The 26,930-nt window shown below is 55.8% G+C and overlaps 1 pseudogene; it reads right to left on the reverse strand.

Moving 5' to 3' along the window:
- Nucleotides 1–5,787: 5,787 nt before the first annotated feature.
- LOC133339570 (eosinophil peroxidase-like) lies at nt 5,788–25,766 on the reverse strand (annotated as a pseudogene).
- Between the last annotated feature and the right edge of the window lie 1,164 nt (nt 25,767–26,930).

The raw sequence follows: 26,930 nt of genomic DNA on the forward strand, positions 1-26,930 counted from the left end.
ATGGAGGACGGTGCTGATGGCAGGCAAAACAGAAAAAATCACGAACTAAAACTTTCACACGTGTCAGACTGTGCACACGCATTCTGTGTGCTTTCTATGACTCACTTTCGTCAGGAAAGGTGAAGTTAGCGGCGTGAGATGCCCGCCTGTGTGTGTGAGTGGTTTACACACCGCAGTGTAGCAGCGGTTAGCGCTACGCTGCGCTACAAAACCCGGCAAAGACCCGGGTTTGATTCCCGTTCACGGCCAACAGCACCATTGACGATTATCTGAGCCGGTCATGGGCCTCCGCTAGGTCGACTCAGCCTCAATAAGTACCTGGTGCGGTGCGTAATCATTGCTAATAGGGAGACAAAAACGGCCGGGCGTGGTGTTGGCATCATCAGTGTCATGATCGAACACACGACCTCCTGTATACCAGGCGGGGTAGTCAACATATCCTATTAGTCACCATGGCGTTTGGGTCGGGAACCAACCCACGACCTCCTGCAAACCAGGCGAGGTAGTCAACAGCTCACCATGGGGATAGAGAGAGAATGCAAACTCCAAATATACAACAGGCTTCAGGGTCGGGATTGACCCACACGACCTCATGAATTCCGGGCGAGGTAGTCAACATCTCCTAGCCACCATGGCGTTAAGGTCGGTATCAAACCAACGACCTCCTGCATACCAAGCGAGGTAGTCAACATTTCCTGTCGGAAAGACAGTGTCTGAATTTAGAATTCAGAATTCAGACGCTGTCTTTCTGAATTCAGACCTGTTCTTCGTCTGAGGACGGCTGCTTGCGTTGTGGCCGAAACGTCGTGAGAATTATTTTTATTATGTTTTATTTTTATTATTTTATTATTTCCCTTCTACGCGACTTTACCGAAAGAACCAAGAAGAAGCTTCTTAACAGTTGTAAATTAGTGTATATAGGTGTGTAGTAGTGTGTAGTGTATGGTATAGTGTTTGTATGTTGTGTATATTGTAGTTCTCATAATACAGGTGAATTGAATTGTGAGAAGAGACAAGACGTTGGGAAATGAGTGACGAACGGTGACTCACCAGTGACTCACGGTCTACCCGGCTACCCGTACCCGGCCGCACCAGGGTCGCAAACGGCTACCCGTACTCGGCCGGGTACGGGTAGCCGGGTATCGGGTAGGGTACGGGTATCGGGTACCCGGTTGCGACCTCTGCCGATGACTCCTGTCGCTTCCAAACATGTCGTACGGCATGTACACTAAACACGAGGAATGGCTTTAAAAGTTGAACAATCTCCTGCAGATGTCGATGCCACTGGTGTCTTCACGTTGTGCGGTTGTCGATGCCACCACCGCCATCTATTGCGCGGCGGTTGAACTTACGACTCTAGATCCGAACAGCTGCAACTAGACATACGTAGAGGTTTGTTCGCATCTCTGAAAGTGCGTAAGTCGAATGTTCGTAAGTAGATGAGTCTAGATATATTTAAGCCTTGGAAAACATCACGTGCAAAAAATTAACCCGTAAAAACAAAGTTTTTCACTATAAATCCTTTATATGCGTGGCGGCTAGAGTCCTCTCGTCCTCTGCCTTGAGATGGCTGCCACCTATGGGTCAGATGATTGCCTGCCACCATTAAGCAATTGGTAATTAAATATAATATTTTTGTCCTAAAAAGTGTAAAATTGTGGAAATGTTTTTTCACGAACATTAATTGTCACGCACAACGAGTCTGTGTGCAAAATGTCAGCTCGATTGGATCACGGGAAGTGGGTTAAAAACGACCGAAAGATTTGCAAGGTAGTAAGCAAGCAAGCAAGCAAACTTAATATAAAGGATTTTAAAAAGAAAGTGATTGTTGAAAGAAAGCTACATTTCTCGTAACCCACCGTTCTCTAGTTCAGGATGTTTTTGAGTGTATGCGGTTGTTTTGGTTTTGGGTTAGGGGTTAAAATGGGACTTTATTTTCTCACGAGAAGGCTGCAACCAAAAGACAAGACCCCGCCACAGATTCCGCGACCGTTCTCAGCTCAACCAGAAACTCAATCGAGATTAAAAGTGAAAAAGGGAACACCCCTACAGGCACTCCCCTGTCTCTCTCATCTCACTCCACTCCACGCACTCTCCCCCCCCTCTCATTTCACTCCACTCCCCTCTACGCACTCTCCTGTCTCTCCCCTCTCATCTCACTCCACTCCACTCCACAAACTCCCCTGTCTCTCCCTCTCATCTCACTCCCCTCCACGCACTCCCCTGTCTCTCCAACTCATCTCACTCCCCTCCACACACTCTCCTGCCTCTCATCTCACTCCACTCCACGCACTATCCTGCTTCTCCCTCTCATCTCACTCTCCTCCCCCTCCACGCACTACCCTGTGTCATCTCACTTCACTCCACGCACTCTCCTGCCTCTCTTCTCACTCTACTCACATAATTCGGCCTGGAGCCTAAACCCAGGATGGATCGTAGACAGGTTAGGCTAAATGTTTTTAACCGGTAAAGATGTTTAATTAGGTTTGTCCACCTTTGGCAATTGGAGAAAAGGGAGGGCATCGCCATACGATCCCTTCTCTACTCATCCACACACTCACCTACTCACTGATTCACTCACACACCCACCCACCCACTCACTCACACGCATTCACTCACTCACACACTCACCCACCCACTCACTCCCCACTCACTGATCCACTCACACCCACCCACTCACTCACCCACACACTCACTCACACACTCACTCACCCACTCACTCATATACTCATTGATCCACTCACACACCCACCCACTCACTCACCCACTCATTCACTCACTACTCCACTCACCCACCTCACTCACCTACTCACTGATCCACTCACACACCCACTCACTCACTCACACACTCAATCACCCACTCTCCCGCTCACACACCCACTCACTCACCCACTCACTCACCTACTCACTGATCCACTCACACACCCACCCACCCACTCACCCACTCATTAACTCACTCACACACTCACTCACCCACTCACTCACCCACTCACTCATATACTCATTGATCCACTCACACACCCACCCACCCACTCACTCACCCACTCATTCACTCACATACTCACCCCCCACTCACTCACCTACTCACTGATCCACTCACACACCCACACACTCACTCACACATTCAATCACCCACTCACACACCACCACTCATCCACTCACACACGCAATCACCCACTCACCCACTCACACACCGACTCATTCACCCTCTTACGCACCCACTCACTCGCTGATCCATTCATTCGCTCACGGACACATCTCACTCACCCACTTACTCACCCACTCCCTCACTCACCCACTCAGTCATCCACTTACTCACCCACTCTCTCGCTCACTGACCAACTCACACATTCACTTCCTCACCTGTTCACACGCTCACCCACTGACTCACCCACCCACTCATTCACTCACACACTCACCCACTCACTCACCCACCCACTCATTCACTCACATTCCCAAACAGCTGAAACTTGACCTCAATGCGAGTCGTAACCCAATGAAGAACAGGCGGTCCACGGCTCATATTAATTTAAGAATTTTATTTTTTTTAAACAAATCAGGAGTATACATTTATATTATTTTATACAATTATACAAAAATACACAGCTCCTTTCGACTTCCATCCAAATTGATCTGTCGTGGTACAAGCTCAAAAGAACCCTCTATACTCTTAGGTTTTTTCGGTAAAGTCACGTAGGTAAAAAATAAAATGAAAATAAATCAATTAACTCACTAGTTATTTTGCTCTGCCTTTTACACCTGATGAAGGAAGCTTGTGTTGCCTCCGAAACGTCGTGATTTAATTGATTTATTTTCATGAAATATTTATTTATTTCCCTACGTGACTTTACCGAAAAACCGAAGAGTATGAATCCTTGCAGTCACGAAAGCTTCAAATCTAGAACCCTCTATGTCAAACCCCACATCAGGAAGCCAGTCATCTCAGTCAGACCGAGCGAGCGAGCGGCGAGCGATCAATCGATCGAGCGATTGATCGACTAACCGATCGACCGAGCGAGACGTCGAACGACCGTGGATCACGTGGTTGCGTATTTGTTGCCGTAAACATTCGACTCTTTGGCCAGCAGGGTCCTCTTCATGCGCTTGAGGTACGTGCTGTGGTTGAGAGAGAGAGACAGACAGACACACACAGTGCGTTGCGTATACGTACACAAAGCAGTTCTCAAGAAATTAGTCCTCAATGTAGCATTGTGGTGTAGTGTATAGTAGTGTAGTGTGTAGTGTAGTGTATAGTGTAGTGTATAGTAGTGTAGCGTATAGTAGTGTAGCGTATAGTAGTGTAGTGTATAGTGTAGTGTATAGTAGTGTAGTGTATAGTGTAGTGTATAGTAGTGTATAGTGTAGTGTATAGTGTAGTGTATAGTGTAGTGTATAGTGTAGTGTATAGTGTAGTGTATAGTAGTGTAGTGTATAGTGTAGTGTATAGTGTAGTGTATAGTAGTGGTGTATAGTAGTGTGTAGTGTATACTAGTGTAGTAGTGTAGTGTATGGTAGTGTAGTATATAGAAGTGAAGTGTATAGTAGTGTAGTGTATAATGTAGTGTATAGTGCAGTGTATAGTAGTGGTGTACAGTAGTGTATGGTAGTATATAGAAGTGTAGTTTCCGACGTCGACCCAACGTTCGCCCAACGTCAGCCCGCGACGTCGGGCGAACGTCGGCCTCGCGACGTGGGGGAACCCACGCCAGAGGTCGCAACCGGGTACCCGATACCCGTACCCTACCCGATACCCTACCCTACCTGATACCCGTACCCTACCCGATACCCGTACCCTACCCGATACCCGTACCCTACCCCATACCCGTACCCTACCAATACCCGTACCCTACCCGTACCCTACCCGATACCCGTACCCTACCCGATACCTGTACCCTACCCGATACCCGTACCCTACCTGATACCCGTACCCTACCCGATACCCGTACCCTACCCGATACCCGTACCCTACCTGATACCCGTACCCTACCCGATACCCGTACCCTACCTGATACCCGCACCCTACCCATACCCGTACCCTACCTGATACCCGTACCCTACCCGATACCCGTACCCTACCCGATACCCGTACCCTACCTGATACCCGTACCCTACCCGTACCCGCACCCTACCTGATACCCGTACCCTACCCGATACCCGTACCCTACCCGTACCCTACCCGATACCCGTACCCTACCCGTACCCTACCTGATACCCGTACCCTACCCATACCCGTACCCTACCTGATACCCGTACCCTACCCGATACCTGTACCCTACCCGATACCCGTACCCTACCCGATACCTACCCTACCCATACCCGTACCCTACCAATCCCGTACCCTACCCGATACCCGTACCCTACCCGATACCCGTACCCTACCCGATACCCGTACCCTACCCGATACCGTACCCTACCCGATACCCATACCCTACCCGTTTGCGACCCTGGTGTTGCCGGGTACGGTACGGGTAGGGTGAGTCACTGGTGAGTCACCGTTTGTCACTCATTTCCCAACGTCTTGTCGCTTCTCACAATTCAAGTTCCTAGAATCAACTCACCCGCGCCTGCAACATGGCTTCATCCCAGAGGGCGCATCGGGTACCCGATACCCGTACCCTACCCGTACCCAGGCCGGGTACGGGTAGGGTACGGGTACGGCTGGGTACGGGTACCTGTTTGCTACCCTGGTGCGGCGGGGTAGGGTACGGGTAAGGAATCAAAACCCGTTTGCGACCTCTGACCCATGCCGCCCGCTCACCAGATGGCGATGCCACGGCCAAGATGGAGCTAGCGCCCACGGCGCTGATGACCACAGTGGTGATGAGTAGGCCGCTGGAGGCATCTGGGGTCACTGCGCGCATAGTGGGGGGGGGGGGGGGGGGTGAGTCACGTGACGGGGTGGGTAGCTTGTGAGTCTCTCTGTGTGGTCTGTGTCTCTCTGTGTGAGTCTGTGTCTCTCTGTGTGAGTCTCTGTGGTGTCTGTGTCTCTCTGGTGTGAGTCTCTGTCTCTCTGTGTGAGTCTCTCTGTGTGAGTTTATGTCCTCTCTGTGTGAGTCTGTGTCTTTGTCTCTCTGTGTGAGTCTGTGTCTCTCTGTGTGAGTCTCTCTGTGTGAGTTTGTATCTGTCTGTGTGAATCTATGTCTCTCTGTGTGAGTCTCTCTGTGTGAGTCTTGTCTCTCTGTGTGAGTCTGGTGTCTCTGTGTGAGTCTGTGTCTCTCTGTTGGAGTCTCTCTGTGTGGGTTTATGTCCTCTGTGTGAGTCTGTGTCTCTCTGTGAGGTCTGTGTCTTTCTGTGTGAGTCTGTGTCTCTCTCTCTGTGAGTCTGTGTCTCTCTGTGTGAGTCTGTGTCTTTGCTCTCTGTGTGAGTCTGTGTCTCTCTGTGTGAGTCTCTGTCCTCTCTGTGTGAGTTTATGTCCCTCTATGTGAGTCTAGTCTCTCACTCTTCTCTGTCTCTCTCTGTCTCTCGTCCCTCTCTCTGTCCTCTCTGTCTCTGTCTCTCTGTGTAAGTCTATGTCTCTCTATGTGAGTCTCTGTGTGTCTCTGTCTCTCTGTGTGAGTCTATGTCTCTCTCTCTCTCTCTCTCTCTGTCTCTCTTCTGTCTCTACGTCTCTCTCTCTCTGTCTCTCTCCTCTCTGTCTCTCTCTCTCTGTCTCTCTATGTCTGTCCTCTCTCTCTCTGTCTCTCTCTCTGTCTCTCTCCTCTCTCTCTGTCTCTCTCTGTCCTCTGTCCCTCTCTCTGTCTCTCTCTGTCTCTCTGTCCCTCTCTCTCTCTCTGCCTCTCTCTCTCTGTCCTCTCTCTCTGTCTCTCTCCCTCTCTCTGTCTCTCTCTTCTCTCTACTTTCTCTCTCTCTCTCTCTCTGTCTCTCTCTCTCTCTGTCTCTCTATCTGTCTCTCTCTCTCTCTCTCTGTCTCTCTCTCTCTCTGTCTCTCTCCCTCTCTCTGTCTCTCTCTGTCTCTCTGTCCTCTCTGTCTCTCTGTCTCTCTCTGTCTCTCTGTCCTCTCTCTCCCGCTCCTTCTTACTTCTCTGCCTCTCTCTCTCTGTCTCTCTCTCTCTGTCTCATCACCCTCCTCTCTGTAAACATAACTTCATACATTCTCTCTCTGTTCATAGCTCTTCTGTCTCTGTCTCTGTCCTCTCTCTCTCCGGTCCTCTCCCTCTCATCTGTCTCTCTACATTTCTCTCCTCTGTCTCATCTCTGTCTCTCTGTCTCTCTGATCTCATCTCTCCCTCTCTCTGTCTCCTCTCTGGTGTCTCTCTGCCTCTCTCTGTTTCTCTGTCTCTCTGTGTCTCTCTGCCTCTCTCTGTTTCTCTGTCTCTCTGTCTCTCTCTGTCTCTCTCTGTCTCTCTGTCTCTGTCTCTCTCTCCTCTCTCTGTGTCTCTCTGCCCCTCTCGCCGCGTCCCCCTCACCGACGCATCCCGTCCCGACGTTCCGGGCTGGAACCCGGCGAGGCAGACGCAGCGGTGGCCGCCGCTGGCTTCCGCCGTGGGCAGGCAGGCCGAGTTGGGCTCGGAGGCGCACGGCGGCGGGGTCCCCGCGCACGGATCAATCGCTGGCGGTGGCGCAGACAGACAGGGGAACAGAGAGACAGAGAGACAGTGAGACAGAGAGACAGGTGGACAGAGAGAGAGACAGGCAGGGGGACAGGGGGACAGAGAGACAGTGAGACAGAGAGACAGAGAGAGAGACAGGCAGACAGACAGGGGGACAGAGAGACAGGGGGACAGAGAGACAGAGAGGCAGACAGACAGAGAGACAGACAGACAGAGAGACAGGGGGACAGACAGGCAGCCTTCACCACCACCGCCACCACCGCCTCTACCACCAACTACACTACTTCCACCACCACCACCACCTCCGCCACCACCACGACCAACACCACCTCCACATCCACCGCCACCACCGCCACCTTCACAACCGCCACCACCACCTCCAACACCACCATCACCACCTCCACCACCACCTCCACCACCGCCATCACCACAACCGCCACCACCTCCACATTAACCCGCCACCACCGCCACCGCCGCCACCTACTCCACCACCACCATCGCCACCGCCTCTACCACCAACTCCACCATCACCACCATCACCACCACCACCACCACTCATCACTCACCACGACACCTGGGTGCATCCCCCCAGGAGTTGCCCACACAGCTGATGGTGTCCGCGCCGACGATGTCGAAGCCGTCTCGGCACTCGTAGCGCACCGCCAACACGCGGGTGACACCACCGACACCACCGCCACCACCGCCACCACACATGGAAAAGTGTGAGTTGGGCACGGAGGGCACCGGACCGCATGGAGTATCTAGGACACGCACACAGAGACACACACAGACACACACACACAGACACACACAGACACACAGACACACACACCAGGGTCAGTTGCAGCAGCAGTGGTAGTAGTAGTGGTAATGGTGGTGGTGGTAGTAGTAGTGGTAGTAGTGCAGTGGTATAGTAGTAGTGGTAATAGTATAGTAGTAGTAGTGGTAGTAGTGTAGTAGTAGTATAGTAGTAGTGGTGGTAGTAGTAGTGGTAGTAGTAGTAGTGGTGGTAGTAGTAGTAGTAATGGTAGTAGTAGTATAGTAGTAGTGGTAGTAGTGGTAATAGTATAGTAGTAGTAGTGGTAGTAGTGGGTCTCTATTGGTCTCTATCAGTATGGGTTTCTCTGTGTGTCTCTATGGCTATATACGAGTCTCTGTGGGTCTCTATTGGTGGTGGCGTGGTGGTAGTGGCGTGGTGGTAGTGGCCTGGTGGTGCCGTGGTGGTGGTGCCGTGGTGGTGGTGGTAGTGGCGTGGTGGTAGCGTGGTGGTGGTGGTAGCGTGGTAGCGTAGTGGTGGTAGCGTGGTGGTGGTAGTAGCATGGTGGTAGCATGCTAGCGCCGTGATGGTGGTGCCGTGGTGGTCGTGGTAGCGTATTGGTGGTAGCGCAGTAATGCTGTTGGTGGTGCGGTGTCTCCGAGGCTTTGTCCTCACTCTGCGTCTCCTCCTTCCACGGCAGGAGGTTGATCGGGGGCAGCTCCTGGCAGTCGACGAACCCCTGGGGGTACGGCTGGTATAGGAAGGCCTCCAGGGGCACCTTGCGGACGCCGCTGTTGCCGCAGATGAGACGTGAGAGGCTGACGTTGCGTAGCTCGGCGACTTGCGCCGGGGTGAAGAGGCCCTCGCGTTCGTGCCAAAACCTGCAGCCGGGGTTCAGCGCCACCGTCACCGTCACGGTCATCGACATCATCATCATCATCATCACCGCCACTGTCATCATCATCATCACCACCAACATCACCACCATCAACATCATCACCACCAACATCACCACCGCCACCGTCATCACCACCACAGCCATCTTCATCACCACCATCATCACCACCACCATCATCACCACCACCATCACCACCGCCACCGTCATCACCACCACAGACACCATCACCACCACAGCCATCTTCATCACCACCACCATCATCACCACCACAGCCACCATCACCACCACCATCACCACCACCACCATCACCACCAACATCACACCACCAACATCATCACCACCATCATCATCACCACCACCAACATCATCACCACCACAGCCATCTTCATCACCACCACCACCGTCACCGTCATCACCACCACCAACATCATCACCAACATCACCACCACCAACATCATCACCAACATCACCACCACCATCACCACCACCAACATCACCGTCATCACCACCACCAACATCATCACCACCACAACCATCTTCATCACCACCACCACCGTCACCGTCATCACCACTGCCACCCATACCCACTCACCCACACCCCACACCCACTCACGCACACACCTACACAACCACTAACCCACACACACACCCACCCACACCCAATCACCCACACACCCACCCACACACCCACCCACCCACTCACGCACCCACCCACACCCACACACCCACCCACCCACTCACCCCACCCACCCACCCACTCACCCACACCCACTCACCCACCCACCCACTCACCCACTCACCCACCCACCCACTCACCGACTCACCCACCCACCCACACCCCCACACACCACAACCCACCCACCCACCCACCGATCTCCGTCGCGTATGAGCGCGAACTGTCGCGCCAGGAGGCAGGAGAACAGCGGCCCCACTCGTCCCCCACACTCACTCACTCACTCACCCACTCACCCACTCACCGACTCACCCACTCACCCACACACCCACCCACCCACTCACCCACACACCCACCCACCCACCCACACCCCCACACACCACACCCACCCACCCACCGGTCTCCGTCGCGTATGAGCGCGAACTGTCGTGCCAGGAGGCATGAGAACAGCGGCCCCACTCGTCCCCCCCGGCACCGGCACCTCCAGGAGTCCCGCCAGCCACACGTCCACGTTATCGGCGCTGCCGTACAGCGCCAACACGCGGCCTGCCACCTCGCTGCTGTTCCACGCCGCCGCCAACTCGGCCTGAGTCTGCAGCACGGGGAGCCCGCAGAAGCTACGCCAAGAGTTGTAGCCTGGAGTGGCGGTGGTGGGGGTGGTGGGGAGAGCAGTGGGTGGGCAAAGGTAGGGTGGGAGCGGTGGGACAGCGGTTAGCAATGCATCGAGTTCCAATCTCAGCCACCGCCACCGCTAAGATCTGAGTGGCCACGTCGCTGATTGTTACGCGCTGACGCCTTTGGAGCTCGCAAAAGCTACGTCAAGCGTTGTAGCCTGGAGTGGTGGTGGTGGTGGGGAGAGCAGTGGGTGGGCAAAGGTGGGGTGGGAGCGGTGGGACAGCGGTAGCAATGATCCGAGTTCCATTCCCACTCACGACCAATAACATCACCAACATCGATAATTGTTTTTTTTACCCTTCTATTTGCAACAAAACTGACACCTTTTTTTACAAGGAGTCATGTTTGCATAAACCACAATACCTGCAGCCATAATGCAAACAAAAAACATAACTCTGATAATCTATGCACTGTCCTTGAAGTTGAATGGTTAAACCCAGGATGGATCGTAGGCAGGCCAGCCTGAATGTTACTAACCAGCAAAGATGTTCGATTAGTGGGGTTCACGTTTGGCAAGCGTAGAGAAGGGAGTGCATGACCGTGGCCGAGAAGACCCGAAGCTTCGTGTGGAGCGACATTTCAGGTGGCTTCCACACAGCGTTACGCAAATGATGAAAAGATAATGCCACTCGACTGATTCGGAGTGTGACCTCTGCTCTCCAACTAGAGCCGGTCATGAGCACACTGCCCAGGTATGGGAAACTCTTCACTCTCTCCACAACTGCCCCATCACCAATTGGGAGTTTGTGGGGGTGGAGTGTCCGATGGTACAAAATACCCTGGCAGGTGCTGAGTTTGGAGGGGCTGACGCTAAGGCCCCACCTCTTAGTGGCAAGCTCCAGGTTCAGCAGCAGCACCTTCAACTCGTCCTCAGAGTGAGCAGCAATAAGCAGATCATCAGCATACGTAATGTGGTTGAACCATAGGGAGCCATCCCTCGATGCACCCAGGCATCGATCAGCCTCCCATTTCATCTGTACCAGATTTAAATTCCTCCAATAGAGCTATGGAATGGTTCACAAACTCCGTGTTAAATAATGTGGGAGTCAGTAGACATCCCTGTTGCTCCTCCAAGGTGTACAGGGAATGGCTCTGATTCCCGGCCACGTAGTTTTACTCAGGCCCGTCCACCATCATGAAGGTCCTTAATGATTGTGAGAAGAGAACCAGGGACTCCGAAAGTACGAAGAACAACTCAGAGCCCAGGCCTACTGATGGTATCATAGGCCTTGACCAGGTCAATAGAGCAGAGATGGAGGTCCTGTTGAAATTCCCAACACCTCTGATGTAGCTGACGGAGAGAAAATATGGCGTCTGTGCAGGACCGCCCTTTCCTGAAACCACATTTGGGCTCCGGAAGCCTCTCCTCAGCGTGCCTGGCAAGGCGATGTTGAATAATCCATGCCAGGACCTTTCCTGGTATACTGAAAAGCGAGATGCCCCTGTAGTTGTTACAATCCTGTGGAACCCGTCCAGTGGCTCAGACTGTTGTTATGATGTCGTGTAGGGCAGTCTGTGCACAAACGCCATCCTCCCTCCGCAGTTCACTTGGGAGATTATCTCTGCCCGGCATGACCTTGCATAGATGCGATGCTGGAACAGCGTGTTGGTAATTACAAGCCCAAGTCCAGCAGCTTCCTTCCGATGTTATTGAGCTGATTTGGCCCATGCCTTCCAATCACTCCTGCCCAGGTGCCAGCATCATGACCAACTCGGGCATTGATGTCACCCAACAAGATGACTGTCCCGAGTGGCCACTTTAGCCAGCACCTGTGACAGGAGGTCATAGAAGACATCTGACTCATCGGCCTTGCCTGCATCCCTCCACTGCTGTTAGCCTTCGGTGGGGACATACGTAACTACCACCACTCCTCGCCCCTGATTGATGGGAAGGCAAGCCAACAGTCACCTGGGGCTCAGAGCTTTTGACATTTTGACACGTCACCGCCATTCTCCCACACCCCCTTCATTCTTTTGTTCAAAAGAAGAGCCACTCCCTGTTGTTTGGCAGTCTCAGACCCCGAGTAGAGAACTGTCCAACCCTCATGGTGACTGGAACAAGAGCCAGACCTCCTGAATACCACAGAGATCCAGGCGGTACCGGTTCAGCTCCCGACAGAGGAGTGGCAGCCTCTCCTCCGCAGTGAGCGTTTGAACATTCCACGTGGCCACACGAAGTGGCTTTTTGTTGTTTCTGGAGGAGCCCCGAGGGTAAAGATTCAATCTCTTGGCTCCGCCAAATGGGGTTTGGCCAAGAGACGTCATAGACGCCTGTCCCCCCGGGGCCTCCGGCACAAGCTTAGTTCGTTTTTTTCCACGTAGTTTAGTGGTATTTAGGTTGCAAGTGGAGGGGTTACCAGCCCATAGCTCCCATCCAGAACCACCCGGACAGCAGGACAGACAGCCGGGCAGATGGAGAGACAGACAGTAGGAAAAAACGGACACAAGGCCAGACAGACAGCAGGCCAGACGAACAGCTGGAGAGGCACGCACACAGCAAGCCACACAGACACTAGGCCAGACAAACAACAGGCCAGACAGACGGACACTAGGCCAGACAAACAACAGGCCAGACAAACGGACACTAGGCCAGACAGACAGACAGACAGCAGGTCAGACAGACATACAGACAGCAGGCCAGACAGACGGACACAAGGCCAGACAGACAAACAGCAGGCTAGACAGACAGACAGCAGGCCAGACAGACACTAGGCCAGACAGACAGACAGCCAGACCGACGGACACTAGGCCAGGACAGATAGAAGGCCAGACAGACAGACAGCAGGCCAGACAGATGGACAGACAGCAGTCCAGACGAACAGTAGGAGAGGCACATAGCAGGCCACACAGACAGCAGGCCAGACAGACAGACAGACAGCACGCCAGACAGACAGCAGGCCAGACAGCAGGCCAGACAGCAGGCCAGACAGACAGACAGACAGCACGCCAGACAGACAGACAGACAGCAGGCCAGACAGCAGGCCAGACAGCAGGCCAGACAGCAGAATCAGCCAGACAGACAGAAACAGCAGGCCAGACAGCAGGCCAGACAGCAGCCAGACAGACGGACGGACGGAGGGCTGGACTGACCAGGCAGTCCGTGGTCTCGGCGCGCTGCATGTTGAGAGAGGCGAGGTCGAGGGCCAGGCGTCTCGTCAGAGCGAAGAGCTTCTCCCTCAGCTCGTCGGGCATCATCTCGTAGAGGGCGTTCTGCTTGGCCGGACTGCCGATGAGGCCCCGCAGGACCGGGTCCACTCCGCCTGCGGACGAGGAAGAGGAGACAGGGGGAGTATACTCCTGGTGAAGTCTGGAAGGGAGCACGAGTTTTGCCGCACACCACGGGCAACGAAGGTAGATCATTTGAAGCTGAGTCGACCTAGGGGAGGCCCAGGGGCCGTTCGGTGTTGTTGGCCGCGCGCGGGAAACGCACACACGCACACGCGCACATGCACACATACGACACTGACAGACACGCAACAAAAACAAAGAATCTCCCATACAGCCTGCGGTTCATAGCGCAGCGCTAACCACTTACACTACCGCTCCCCACACACACACATGTGCCCATCACAAGCACAAGCACACACGCACACGCACGCCACCGTTACCTTCCTCGACGATCCTCCAGGGCGCAGGAAGGCCTGGTGCAGGGCGAGGTTGGGGTAGCGGGGGTGCTCCTGGTAGTCCTCGCCGAGCCGCCGAAGCACCGGCTGCACGGTCACGTGTCCGAAGCGGAAGGCCGCCGTCGCGAAGACGTTGGAGATGCGGGGGTCGGCGCTGGAGTTGTAGCCGGAGTACGGCCCCAGCCAGGTGCTCGCCGCGGCCGGTCCGATCACCCGGGGCACGTAGTCGCGCCACGTGATGACCTGCGAGTTGGTGGTGGTGGTGGGGGGGTGGGGGTGGTGGTGGTTAGTTGTGGTGGGGTGGTGGTGGTGTGATTGGAGTGGTGGTGGAGTGGTGGTGGTGGTGAGGTGGTGGTGGGTGGTGGTGGTGGAGTGGTGGTGGTGGTGGTGGTGGGGTGGTGGTGGTGAGGTGGTGGGGGGTGGTGGTGTGGTGGTGGTGGGGGGGGTGATGGGGGTGTTGGTGTGGTGGGGTGGTGGTAGTGGTGGTGGGAGTGGTGGTGGAGTGGTGGTGGTGGGAGGTTGGTGATATTGGTGGTGGGGTGGTGGTGGGGAGTGGTGGTGGGGTGGTGGGGTGGTGGTGATGGTGGGGTGGTAGTGGGGAGTGGTGGTGGTGGTGGTGGGGTGGTGGTGATGGTGGTGGTGGGGGGGTGGTGGTGATAGTGGTGGAGTGGTGGTGGTGAGGTGGTGATGATGGAGCGGTGGTGGAGTGGTGGTGGTGAGGTGGTGGGGGGGTGGTGGTGGGGGGTTGATGGTGGGGGAAGGGTGGGGGGGGTGGTGATGTTGAGTCAACGTCCGGGGCGACGTCCGGGGCAAAACGTCGCTTCAGTCACTCAGTCCCCCAGTCTCTGAGTCACTCAGCCCCCAGTCACTCAGTCCCCCACTCAGTCCCTCAGTGAATCAGCCCCCAGTCCGTCCCACAGACACCCAGTCACTCAGTCACTCAGCCCCCCAGTCTCTGAGTCACTCAGCCCCCCAGTCACCCAGTCCCCCACTCAGTCCCCCAGTGAATCAGCCACCCAGTCCGTCCCACAGACACTCAGTCACTCAGTCACTCAGCCCCCAGTCTCTGAGTCACTCAGCCCCCCCAGTCAAACCAGTCCCCCAGTCTCTGAGTCACTCAGCCCCCCAGTCACCCAGTTCCCCACTCAGTCCCCCAGTCACTCAGCCCCCAGTTCTCTGAGTCACTCAGCCCCCACTCACCCAGTCCCCCACTCACCCAGTCCCCCAGTGAATCAGTCCGCCAGTCTGTCCCCCAGACACTCAGTCACTCAGCCCCCCCAGTACTCAGCCCCCCAGTCACTCAGCTCCAGTCACTCCGTCCCAGTCACTCAGCCCCCCAGTCACTCAGCCCCCAGTCACTCAGCCCCCCAGTCACTGAGTCACTCAGCCCCCAGTCACTCAGCCCCCCAGTCTCTGAGTCACTCAGCCCCCCAGTCCCCCAGTCACTCAGTCACTCAGCCCCCCAGTCTCTGAGTCACTCAGCCCCCCAGTCACTCAGCCCCCCCCCCTTACCTGCATGTAGGAGGCGACAATCCTACGCGTCTCGTGGTAGACGGAGTCGCTCCCCCAGTGCGGGTTGAGTTCCCGCAGGGCGCGTGCCACTCGGTTGTGCTCGCGAAGGAACACGGCGTGGAACGCCAACAGGGCGTTGTTCTCGTTGGTGCGAACCTCGCCTGCAGCGGAACCGTCGTAGGCATCGTCATCATCGGCATCATCATCGGCATCGTCATCATCGGCATCATCATCGTAGGCATCATCATCATCATCATCATCATCATCATCGGCATCATCATCATCGGCATCATCATCGGCAGCAGCATCGTCATCATCATCATCGCCATCGTCATCATCGGCATCATCATCGTCGTCATCATCGGCATCATCGTTATCATCGGCATCATCATCGGCAGCAGCATCGTCATCATCTCAGGCATGATCGTCGTCATCGGCATCGTCATCATCATCATCATCGGCATCGTCAATCATCGTCGTCATCATCGGCATCATCATCGGCATCATCATCGTCATCATCATCATCATCGTCGTCATCATCGCAGGCATGATCGTCATCATCGGCATCGTCATCAGCAGTAGCATCGTCATCATCAGCAACATCGGCAGCATCGTCGTCTTCATCATCGTCGTCATCATCATCGTCGTCAGCAGGCATCTTCATCGTAGGGCAGCAGCGAGCATCAATCAGCACCACCATCCCAACGCCACCACCATCCCAACACCACTCCACCACCACCACACCACCACCACCACACCACCATCCCAACACCACTCCACCACCACACCACCACCACCACACTACTACACCAACACCATCCTACCATTACCCCACCACCACCACACCCACCCTACCCCCACCACTCCACCACACACATCACCCCCCCCCACCTCCCACCACCACACCACCACTCCAACCACACTAACTACTACCACACCACCCTACCCCCCCACAAACCCCCCCACAACCCCCCCACAACCCCCCACCACTCCCCACCACCCACACCACCCCTATCCCCCACCACCCACACCACCACTCAACCCCACTCCACCCACACCACACCACCCCCCAACCCGACCCCCCCCCCCCCCCCTCCCCCACCCCCACCCCACCATCCCACCCCCCCCCACCCCACTCTCCCCCAACCACCCACCCCCCCACCACCAACCACAACCACCAGCAAGAAAGCACGGCACCCCCTCTCCGACGAGCGCGGATGTCGCGATTCAGCGCGCAGGCGCTGACCCCCGTGCCCTCCACGAAGGGCAGGAGGCTGAACGCTCCGTCCGAGTAGTTGCCGTTCACCCGGCAACTCCCGTCCGCCCCCCGAAGGGTCAGGGCCACGGCTCGGCTGCTGCCGTATACCTGCCCGGCGTCCACGAAGGACGTGAGGCCGTTGAGCTGCTCACGACGTCGACTTCCCACGTTCCCGGCGAGGCCGAAGACGGCGGCCCGGTCGCCCGTGCCGCAAACGGGCGACGAGCGAAAGAAGGGGAGGCAGGCGGCCACCGTGTTGTTGATGCGCGTGTCGTTGGCTTGGGACCTGTGGTTTTTGGGTGGGGGTGGGAGAGTGGGGGGGCGGTGGTGGTGGTAGGGTGGTGGTGGGGTTGTGATGGTGGTGGTGTGGTGGGGTGAGGTGGTGGTGTGGTGTGTGGTGGTGGTGGTGAGGTGGTGGTGGTGGTGGAGGTGGAGCGGTGGGTGGTGGTGGAGGTGGAGCGGTGGTGAGCGGTGGTGTGAGGACGTGGTGTGGTATGGTGGTGGTGGTGGAGCGGTGGTGGTGGTGTAGCGGTGGTGGAGCGGTGGTGGAGCGGTGGTAGTGGAGCGGTGGTGGTGGTGTAGCGGTGGTGGGGTAGTGTGGTGGTGGTGGAGGTGGAGGTGGAGCGGTGGTGGTGGAGCGGTGGTGGTGAGGAGATGGTAGTGTGGTGGTGGTGGTTGTGTAGCGGTGGTGGTGTAGCGGTGGTGGTGTTGAGGAGGTGGTGGTGGTGGGTGGTGTGAAGACAGAAGACGCTGTGAGTTTGGTGGAGAGCGAGGGACGTTGAACCAGCAGTTCCACCCTCACGTAGACATTGGCCCAATGGCTACCAGAGGATCCAACCGGCGTTCTTCCTTCCAAAGGTTCCAATTGCATACCAACGTTCACCCATCATTCGCCCCAACGTCGCCCCAACGTCGCCCAACGTTCGCCCAACGTTGCCTCAATGTTCGCTCAACATTAACCCATCGTTCGCCAATTGTTGCCCCATCGTTGCTCTGACGTTCGCCCAACGTTGCCTCAACGTTCGCTCAACGTTCGCTAATTGTCGCCCCAATGTCGCCCCAACGTCGCCCCAACGTTCGCCCAACGTTGCCTCAATGTTCGCTCAACGTTCACCCAATGTTGCCTCAACGTTCGCTCAACGTTCGCTAACGTTGCCTCAATATTCGCCCATCGTTCGCCAATCGTCGCCGCAACGTTGCCCAAACGTCCGCCCAACGTCACCTCAATGTTCGCCCATCGTTCGCCAATCGTCGCCCCAACGTTGCTCCGACGTTCGCCCAACGTTCGCCCAACGTTCCCCCAACGTCGCCCCAACGTCCGCCCAACCTTCAGAACCAACCTAGCCTCAACCTCCCCCCCCCATCAACAAATCGTCCAGCGTCACCCAACGACGTCCGTTTGAACGTCGCCCGTCCGCCCGACGTCGCCTCAACGTTTCCCCCAACGTTGCCTCAACGTTCGCCCGACGTTCGCCCCCACCTTGATGGGGAAGCATGGCTCCCGGCGGTCGCACGAGGTGGCACAGTCGAGCCCCCCGGCGAAGGTGCGGAGGCTGGGGCTCTGCGGGGTGAGGTCTGTGTCGTGAGCCGTCCACTGGCCCCACTGCACGAAGGCGTGCGACAGAGACGCCTCGTCGGCTCGCGACGAAGCGTCGCCCGCCACCAGGCGCACGATCTCGTTGGACACCACGCGGACCTGTTGGTGGTGGTGGGGGGTGGTGGGGGTGGTGGTGGGGTGGGTTGTGGGGTAGGTGGTGGGGTGGTGGGGTGGGTGTGGTGGGGTTGTGTGGGTGGTGTAGGTGGGGTTGGTGGGATGGTGGGTGGGTGGTGTGGATGGTGGGGTGTGGGTGGTGTGTGGGTGTTGGTGTTGGTGTGTGTGGTGTGGTGGGGGGTGGTGTGGGGTGGTGGGGTGTGTGTTGTGGGGTGGTGTGTGGTGGGGTTGTGGGTATGGTGGGTGTGGTTGTGCGGTTGGGTGTGGGGTGGAGTGGGTGGTGTGAGTGGTGTAGGTGTGGGGTGTGGGTTGGTGTGTGTTGTGTGGTGTGGGTGGTGTGGTGTTGTGGTTGGTGTGGTGGGTGTGGAGTGGGTGGTGTTGTGGTGTGGGGTGGGTGGTGTGGTTGGTGTGGTGTGGTTGGGAGTGGTGTGGTGTGATGTGGGTGGTGTGTGGTGTGTTGGTGTAGTGTGTGGGTGTGATCGGTGTGGGGTGCGGTGTGGGTTGGTGTGCAGGGAAAGAAGGGAGGGAGGGTGGGAGGAAGGGTAGGGAGATGTGGGGGGGGGGGGGGAGACCAACGTTGACCCAACGTCTCACAAAGGTGCGCATGAAACAAAGACAAAGGTCCCCCGTGTAGCCTCTAGCAGGCTGTAGGGGCAAGTGCTGTTGGTGGTAGCGAGTCGCAGCAGCAGTGTCTGTGAAGGTAGACACAGACAAAGGTCCCCCGTGTAGCCTCTGACAGGGCTGTAGGGGCAAGTGGCTGTGAGCGAGCAGCACCTATGAAGGCTGCCGGCACTGTGGCACACACAGAGGGGGTGGGTGGCCAGCACCACGCCCGGCCGCCTTTGTCTCTCCCCCAGTGGCGATGTTCACTACACTGACCAGGTAACTCATTTGGGGCTGTGTGTGTGGGTGCGTGTGTGTGTAGGTGTGTGTGTGCGAGCGTGTGTGTGTGTGTACGTGAGTGTGCATGTGTATGTGTGTAGGTGAATGTGCGTGTGTTCGCGTGTGTGTGTGTAGGCGTGTGTGTGTAGGTGAGTGTGTGTGCGTGTAGATGTGTGTGTGCGTGTGTGTGTAGGCGTGTCTGTGTGTATAGGCGTGTGTGTGTAGGTGAGTGTGTGTGCGTGTGTGTGCGTGTAGGTGTGTGTGTGCGTGCGTGTAGGTGTGTGTGTGTAGGGGTGTATATAGGCGTGTGTGTGTAGGTGTGTGTATAGGCGTGTGTGTGTGCGTAGGTGAGTGTGTGTGTAGGTGAGTGTGTGTACGTGTGTGTGCGTGTGTGTGTGTAGGTGTGTGTGTGTAGGTGTGTGTGTGTGTATAGGCGTGTGTGTGTGTGTAGGTGTGTGTGTGTGTATAGGCGTGTGTGTGTGTGTAGGTGAGTGTGTGTACGTGTGTGTGTGTAGGTGTGTGTGTGTATAGGCGTGTGTGCGCTGGGGAGCGGTAGTGTAGTAGTTAGCGCTGCGCTGCGCTACGAACCTGGAGACCCGGGTTCGATTCCCGCTCACGGCCAACACCAGTGACGATTATCTGAACCGGTCCCGGGCCTCCCCTAGGTCGACTCTGCCTCAAACGAGTACCTGGTGCGGTATGTAGTAAACATCGCCACTGGGGAGACAAAGGCGGTCGGGCGTGGTGCTGGCCACCCACCCACCTCGTGTACCGTTCCAACCTTGATAGGCGCTCGCTAACAGCACTTGCCCCTACAGTCCGTTAAGGCTACACGGGGGATCTTTATCTTTGTGCGCTGTCGACTGACCGGGGGCAGCTTGTGTCCGTTGTGGAGCTTCTCCTCGTCCCAGCCGCGTGGCAGCGAGGCGTTGTCGTCATACTCCGCCGGGAGCCACCGCACGAAACCCACGTTGGCAGCACCCAGACGCGGGTTGCCTCTACGGGGTGGAGGGGGGGGGTGATGGTGATGATGGTGGTGCTGCACTTGCCCCTACAGTCTGCTAGAGGCTACACGGGGGACCTTTGTCTGTGTCTACCTTCACAGACCCTGAAAGCTTCCTTGAAGAGCTTTGGATTCGACCTTAAAAGCTGGGAATCCCTAGCACAGGACCGACCTGCCTGAAGAAGAAAAGTACAGGACGGTGCAATCCTCTGTGAGAGTAGGAGACGCTCCTGTGCCATCTTGAAGAGGCAGCAGCTCAAATCTACCAAGGAAGGATGTGTGGCTGCACCTCAGAGCTCTACATCCTCCCTGACCTGTCCAGTGTGCCACAGGGAATTCCGGGCTCGGATTGGCCTCTTCAGCCATCTGCGCACTCATCAAAACCCAACATAATGACAAACGTGCCTTGGTCATCATCAACTTTGATGGACGAACAATAGAGAGATGGTGGTGTGATGGTAGTCCGGCAAAAAACAACCGACTACCTCCTCGTGGTGCCGGACGGGCAACGCTGTGACGGGCAGTGCCGTGGTGGGAGGAGGGACACTTTTGATTGGCCCTTTCTCTTCATGGCGTTTGTGACCACCATGGTGATGTTTATGATGTTGATGTTGATGATGATATTGATGGTGACGTTGATGATGTTGATGACGGTGATGGTGATGTTGATGATGGTGATGTTGATATTGATGGTGATGTTGATGATGTTGATGACGGTGATGTTGATGATGTTGATGGTGGTGTTGATGATGTTGTTGATGATGGTGATGTTGATGATGGTGGTGTTGGTGGTGATGTTGATGATGGTGATGTTGATGATGATGATGGTGTTGATGATGTTGATGACGGTGATGTTGATGATGATGATGTTGATGGTGATGTTGATGATGGTGATGTTGATGATGGTGATGTTGATGATGGTGATGTTGATGATGATATTGATGGTGATGTTTACGTTGATATTGATGTTGATCTTGATGATGTTGATGACGGTGATATTGATGTTGATGGTGGTGTTGATGATGTTGTTGATGATGGTGTTGATGGTGATGTTGATGGTGATGATAGTGATGTTGATGATGTTGATGATGGTGATGTTGACGGTGTTGATGATGTTGAGGATGATGTTGTTGATGATGTTGATGATGTTGATATTGATGTTGATATTGATGTTGATGTTACCGGTTGTTGCACTCCGAGTTGTGTGCCTGGTATTTGTCGCTGAAGCAATCGGAGGAGCATCGCGGTATCTGTAGCTGAGCACCACAGCCGGTGACGCGCTCTATCGTGGCCAGGTCCTGGGCACTCAGGAAGTCTGCGGCGATAGGGGAAGACCAACGGAGACATCGATTAGAAGCAACCGCTACAGGCTAACGCTGCTACTCGTACTAATAATAATGATCAGTATTACTATACGCCGTGATGCACTGTGATTAGCATCAATGTGCCGGTGACGCGCTCTATCGTGGCCAGGTCCTGGGGACTCAGGAAGTCTGCGGCGATAGGGGAAGACCAACGGAGACATCGATTGGAACAACCGCTACAGGCTAAACGCTCCTCCTCAAGCTAATGATAACACTGGTCAACAACAACAAAAACATTTTTTTCTGGCCTGGACTTTTGCAGCTGTTCTAGACTAATTTCAGGGTGCTGATTCCAAATCTGATCTCAGATTTGCTCCATCACATCTCATTTTTATGCTGTCGGCATACCCCATTTTCATTGATTTTACCCGAAATTAACTCTGTCACTTATGATTGCAAGTTGTTGCGAGTCAGTGACTGCTTTAGTGTTAAAATACGGTGCTGTGTTTTTAGGATAGTGTGTTTATAATATCATAATTTTATGTAGATATCCACATTTATTTAATATTTTTCTTCTGCAGTTTTTATTGAAAATACAATATTTGATATCTCAAAAAACCTGATGTGATGGACAAAAACTGATGCCAGATTTGGAATCGGCACCCCAAAATTACCTTAAAACTGTTGGAATACCTTATGCCAGAAAAAGTGTGTTGACCAGTGTAATTATTATTAGTATATGCCGTGATGCATTCATCCAGCAGCGGATAGAGCCCCCCTCCCCCTCCCCCCTCCCCTCCCTCCCCCCACCCCCTCCCCCCACCCCCTCCCCCCACCCTTCCTCCCCATCCCTCCCCCCACCCCCTATCCCTCCCCCCTCCCCACCCCCTCCCCCTCCCCCACCCCCTCCCCCTCCCCCCTCCCCCCACCCCCTTTCCCTCCCCCCTCCCCCTCTCCCCTCTCCCCTCCCCCCACCCCCCACCCCCTCCCCCACCCCCACCCCCTTCCTCCCTCCCCCCTCCCTCTCCCCCTCTCCCCCCTCCCCCACCCCCACCCCCCACCCCCTCCCCCTCCCCTCCCCCTCCCCCTCCCCCCACCACCCTCCCCCCACCCCCCACCCACCTCCCCTCCCTCCCCCCACCCCCACCCCCTCCCCCCTACCGGTGCCGTTGAGGTCCCTCCTGGCGCGACGTGGGAGTAGGATGGCTCAGGGTGACGTCAAGAGCCTCGGCGGCTCTCACGGCCGTGCGGGTGGCGCCCGCCGGCCTGCTTGAAGAAGGCCAGAAGGTCCGAGGGGGACGCGTCGCGGGTCGCCAGGCGGCTCTTCACTCTGGGGGGGTGGTGGGGTGGGGGGCAGAGGTAATGGGTGGGTGGGTTGGGTGGGTGGTGGGGTGGTGGTGGGGTAGTGGGTGGGTGAGTGAGTGGGTGGGTGGGTGGGGTTGTGGGTGAGTGGGTGGGTTGGGTGGGTGGTGGGGTGGTGGTGGGTGGGTGAGTGGGTGAGTGGGTGAGTGGGTGGGTGAGTGGGTTGGGTGGGTGGGGGGCAGAGGAAATGGGTGGGTGGGTTGGGTGGGTGGTGGTGGGGGGCAGAGGCAATGGGTGGGTGGGTTAGGTGGGTGGTGGTGGGGTAGTGGGTGGGTGAGGTGGGTGGGTTGGGTGGGTGGTGGTGGGGGGCAGAGGCAATGGGTGGGTTGGGTGGGTGGGTGGGGGGCAGAGGCAATGGGTGGGTGGGTTGGGTGGGTGGGGGGCAGAGGCAATGCGTGGGTGGGGTGGGTGGGTGGGTGGTGGGGGGCAGAGGCAATAGGTGGGTGGGTTGGGTGGGTGGGGGGCAGAGGCAATGGGTGGGTGGGTTGGGTGGGTGGTGGGGGGCAGAGGCAATGGGTGGGTGGTGGTGGGTGGGTGAATGGGTAGATGGGTGGTGGTGGGGTAGTGGGTGGGTGAGTGGGTGGATGGGTGGGGTGGGTGGTGGTGGGGGCAGAGGCAATGGGTGGGTGGTGGTGGGGTGGTGGGGGGCAGAGGCAATGGGTGGGTGGGTTGGGTGCGTTGAGTGGTGGGGTGGTGGGGGGCAGAGGCAATGGGTGGGTGGGTTGGGTGGGTGGTGGGGGCAGAGGCAATGGGTGGGTGGGTTGGGTGGGTGGTGTTGGGGTGGTGGGTGGGTTGGTGGTGGATTGAGTGGGTGGGTGGTGGGTGGGTGGGTGGGTGAGTGGGTGGGTGGGTTGGGTGGGTGGTGGTTGGGTGGGTGGGTGGGTGAGTGGGTGAGTGGGTCAGTGGGTGGGTGAGTGGGTGGGTTGGTGGGGTGGTGGGTGGATGGGTGGGTGGGTGGTGGTGGGTGGGTGAGTGGGTGGTGGTGGGGGTGGTGGTGGGTGGGTGGTGGGTTGGTGGGTGAGTGAGTGAGTGAGTGGGTGGGTGGTGGGGATGGTGTTGGGGATGGTGGTGGTCGTGGGGATGGTGGTGGTAGTTGTGGTGTTGGGTGGTGCTCGTGGGCATGGTGGTTATTTGGTGGTGGTGGTGGTGGTGGAGGTGGTGGTGGCGGTGGCGGTGGTGGTGGTAGTAGTGGTGGCGGTGGTGGCTTTGTCTACTAAAAGTCAAACAAAGTTTTACACAAGAATACGACGATAAATCACCGCAGTTCACGACGCCCTGAGCCTCACACATCAATCTCCCTCCCCAGCCTGCATTTCACACATTGTGTACATACCGCACCCTAGGGATGAGTGCGCATCTCTCTCTCTCTCTCTTAGACACACACTGCCCAGGTATGGGAAACTCTCCACTCTCTCCACAACTGCCCCATCATCAATTGGAAGTTGTGGGGGTGGAGTGCCCGATGGTACAAAATGCCCAGGCAGATGCTTAGTTTTGGTGGGGCTGATAGTAAGGCCCTACCGCTTAGTGGCAAGCTCCAGGTTCAGCAGCAGTGCCTCCAACTCCTCCTCTGAGTGAGCAGCAATTACCAGATCATCGGCATACATAACGTGGTTGACCAATAGGGAGCCATCCCTGGACCGCACCCGGGCATCGATCAGCCTCCCATTGTATATGTACAGCTATTGAAGGCTTCACGAACTACGTGGCCGAAATGGATGTTAAATAATGTGGGTGCCAGAGGACATCCCTGTCGCACTCTAAGGTGTACAGGGAATGGTTCTTACTCCCGGCCACGTAGTTTTACCTGGGCTCGTTCACCATCATGAAGGTCCTTAATGATCGTGTGCAGAGGGTCATGGACTCCGAAAGCATGAAGAACAACCCATAGCCCAGGCCTACTGATGGTATCATAGGCCTTGACCAGGTCAATAAAGCAGAGATGCAGGTCTTGTTGGAATTCTCTACACCTCTGCTGTAGCAGACGGACATAAAATATGGCATCCGTGCAGGACCACCCTTTCCTGAAACAGCATTGGGGCTCCGCAAGCCCCTCCTCAGCGTGCCTGGCAAGGCGATGTTTAATAATTCTATATTTGAAGCTTTCGTGACTGCAAGGATTCATACTCTTAGTTCTTTCGGTAAAGTCACGTAGGTAAAAAATGAAATTAAAATTAATAAAAAAATAATAAAAATCATGATTTTAAAAATCATGATTTTAAAAATCATGATTTTATTATTTTATTTGTTATTAATTTAAATTTCCTTGCCAGGACCTTTCCCGGCACACTGAGGAGTGAGACGCCCCTGTAGTTGTTACAGTCTGTGCGCTACACCACGCCACACTACACCACACAACACTACACTCACACCACACTCACACCACACCACACTCACACCATACCTGTCACGTGAGTATTTGTAGGCTCCGTTGACCGTAGCCATCGCCTCGTGCAGCACGGAGCGGAGGAGACGCTCGTTTGCCTGGCTGTGACTCCGATGCCCCATCTCCTCCTGCACCTCATCCTGCACCTCCACATCCTCTACCTCCTCCAGCCCTGGGGAGACACGGTCAGAGTTCGACAGCGTCCCATCTCTCTGTGTGTGTGTGTGTCTGTGTGTCTGTCTCACAGCAAGTTGACACAGTAGGGGGCACAGGTGGTGCATCAGCCAGTCATCTCGGTCATCTCGGTCAGTCGGCCTCTGTGGAGGAGGCTCGTGAAGGACGCTGCTACTGGGCAGTTGGAGGCAGTCGCCCTCCAACAACAACGGAGGGCGGAGGAGCAACGCTCACAACAACGAGCGGAGTGCCGGGTGGCTAAAGCACAGCAAGTTGGCACAGTAGGGGGCACAGGTGGTGCATCAGCCAGTCATCTCGGTCATCTCGGTCAGTCGGCCTCTGTGGAGGAGGCTCGTGAAGGACGCTGCTACTGGGCAGTTGGAGGCAGTCGCCCTCCAACAACAACGGAGGGCGGAGGAGTGACGCTCACAACAACGAGCGGAGCGCCGGGTGGTTAAAGCACAGCAAGTTGGCACAGTAGGGGGCACAGGTGGTGCATCAGCCAGTCATCTCGGTCATCTCGGTCAGTCGACCCGTGGCACCTGCTGGGTCTGCCCCGTGACCTCCTGCCAGCGGGCGTTCGACACTTCACGTGGCCTCAAAGTGCACATGGCCTGGCACAAGCGTCGTGGTGACGTCACCGCCACTTAGTGGCGAATGGCGGTTGTTGTTGTTTGTGTCTCTAGGGGGAGCGGTGGGTGTAGTGGTTAGCGCTACGCTGCGCTCAATTCCCGCTCACGGCCAACACCACCGGTGACGATTATCTGAACCGATCCTGGGCATCCCCTAGGTCGACTCAGCCTCAAATGAGTACCTGGTGTAGCGGTGTGTAAACATCGCCGCTGGGGAGACAAAGGCGGTCGGGCGTGGTGCTGGCTTTCATAGGTGCTCGCCAACAGCACTTGCCCCTACAGTCTGCTAAGGCTATATGGGGGATCTTTGTCTGTGTGTCTGGAGATGATCGATGGGGCGGTATTGGGGGGTCGAGAATCGATTTTCCTCTTCTGTCTGGCAATAAAACAGCTCTGTTACGATGTTAAAACACCAAACTGAATTTTTTTTTACGAGGAATCATGTCTGCATTAAGCACAATAACTTGTGGTCAGAATGCAAACAAAAAACATGCTCTCAAAATAAATGGCATTGTCTTTGAAACTGATTG

This window comes from Lethenteron reissneri, unplaced genomic scaffold, assembly GCF_015708825.2.
Source record: "Lethenteron reissneri isolate LAM-NWPU_2019-01 unplaced genomic scaffold, ASM1570882v1 scaffold_1914, whole genome shotgun sequence".
NCBI lineage: Eukaryota > Metazoa > Chordata > Hyperoartia > Petromyzontiformes > Petromyzontidae > Lethenteron > Lethenteron reissneri.